Source organism: Tiliqua scincoides, chromosome 4 (genome assembly GCF_035046505.1).
Source record: "Tiliqua scincoides isolate rTilSci1 chromosome 4, rTilSci1.hap2, whole genome shotgun sequence".
In the NCBI taxonomy this organism is placed as follows: domain Eukaryota; kingdom Metazoa; phylum Chordata; class Lepidosauria; order Squamata; family Scincidae; genus Tiliqua; species Tiliqua scincoides.
In genome coordinates this window covers 38,453,220-38,455,488 of record NC_089824.1, presented here as the reverse complement: position 1 = coordinate 38,455,488, position 2,269 = coordinate 38,453,220, and the positions used below count along the sequence as shown (strand labels likewise).

The 2,269-nt window shown below is 41.8% G+C and overlaps 1 pseudogene; it reads left to right on the top strand.

Moving 5' to 3' along the window:
* Positions 1-1,821: 1,821 nt before the first annotated feature.
* Positions 1,822-1,939, top strand: LOC136650758 (5S ribosomal RNA; annotated as a pseudogene).
* Positions 1,940-2,269: the final 330 nt, after the last annotated feature.

The window sequence follows — 2,269 nt, the reverse complement described above, 5'->3', positions numbered from 1 at the left end:
AATTTGCATCATATATATGATAGTGGGAAATAAGGGAGATGGAAATGAAAGGAGCCCAGATTTTGGTGCTGGATCATTTGTTAGAAGAGCAGCCAAAATGCACTTGGTTTCCCTGCTTGCAGAGTAAGCCTTTGACACTGTGGAGTAGTGCTTTATATTTAAATTGGTTATTCTCCACTTAGGGGCATACTCTAATTATCTCCACTGGATGCAGTCTCCTAATTACCAGTAGTATATATACTCAAAGTTGCACTTTATGTAGATAGAGAGATCCTCCTGTATTGTTTTTGTTTGTCTTCAGCTTCAGACAAGTCAAAACACAGATGAGATAAAAGGCCTAAGGATGAAAGGAGAATTTGTTAAATTGGCACCTTAGGTTGGCATTGTCTTGTTACGAGACTTGGTATTTCATTATTTATTTTCCAGAATGCCCTAAAATGATAGCAAGTTCTGAGAAGGACCATGTTCACCTCTGTGAAAGAATACTTCTCCCCACCAGTGGCATACCCAGGGGGGCAATGGGGCAAATGCCCCAGGTGCCAGGCTTGTGGGTGTGGCAGCACAACCCTCCCCACCACTGTTTTTTGTGTGCAGTTGAGAACTGCACCGGAAGTGTCATTGTTGGTTCCACACTGTTCTGAGGACTGCCCTCTTCTCTTTCCCTTTCTTTAAAGGGGAGGAGAGGAAGGCAACAATCAGACTAATGGGGAATTGTGCAAAAATGGCTGCACTCTTGCAGCCACTGTCAGCGCAGTTCCTGACAGTGTCAGAGGACTGCCCTCCTCTCCTCCCCTTTAATGAAAAGGGAGGAGAAGAGGGAAGCCATCAGAAAGGCCGGGTAGCAGGTTGGAAGCGACACTCACCTTCGATTTCAGAGGAAGCGCGCGCTGCTTCTAGCTTTGATGGAGCCTTTCACATCACTGTTAAGCGGCACAAAAGGCTCCATTGGAACTCTTTAGAGCTGAAAACAGTTATTTGTTTATTTTGGTTTTCTGTGACAATGATTATAAGCTGGGAAAGTAGTTTTATTGCACAACATTTCTTGAAAATAATTGTTGACTTCTAAATATGGAAAAAGTGAAACAACATCAGAACTTGGCTGGATCAGACCAAAGGACAGCTGATATTATATCCCTTTTCTAACAATGGCCAACCAGATCATCTTGGAAGCATGCAAACAGGACATGAAAGCAACAGCTCCTACCTTGTTTGTCTCTACATTTAATATTCAGAGCTATCCTGCCTCTGATCACAGCCCACTCATCTCATTTTCAATGGGCTTCCTTCTGAGTAAAATAAATAACACCATTCTGAAACACCTCAACTAGTGACCAATGATAGGACCTATCCTTCATGAATTTATCTAGTCCACTTGAAAGTTTTATAAGGTAGTGGTCATCTACACATCTGTTTAAATAAAACAATTATTTATATAAAAAGTGGAAATGCTAAACCAGAACATATTTTGTTACAAAATTCTAGCTTCCATTAACATTATTTAGTCATTTGATTTAATATATCCTGCCTTTTGTGGCACTCAAAGCTGTTGTTCCCTTTAACCCATTTCTGCCCAGCCTACAGGTGTGCACATTTTATCCCTGTTGCATATATATATATATATATATATATATATATATATATATATATATATATATATATATATTATACATACATACATACATACATACATACATACATACATACATACATACACATCTGTGTTGGGCAGAAATGGCTTACAGCCCAAGCCTATGCGTGTCTACTCAGAAGTAAGTTCCATTAGAGTCAATGGGGCTTACTCTCAGGAAAGTGTGGATAGGATTGGGCTGTCATTTACCCTGGACATGCCCGATCTTGTCTGATCTCGGAAGCTAAGCAGGGTCAGGCCTGGTTAGTACTTGGATGGGAGACCGCATGGGAATACCGGGTGCTGTAGGCTTATACCATAGTCTTTCGAGATTGAAGGTTGCCAACCATGGAAAGTCAAGCTCAGTGCAGCTTAGAGTTCCTGGAAGTCTGGTAATGACATGTGAAATCAGCACCTTGTGCCTGAAAATGGCGGAGAACCACCACACTGCACCCTAAGGGGTGCACACTCCTAAGAACAGTGGTTCCCAAACTTCCTTGACTAGTAGATTTCTTGACCTACTGGGCCATTGGCTGTGGCTCCCCATTAGGGCTACAATTCTATACAATGTGTAGGGTGGCAGGTTTTTTTTGTGAGGATTCCACAGCTTCTCTGGCAGGTTTCTCCAGCTCACAGTTTGAG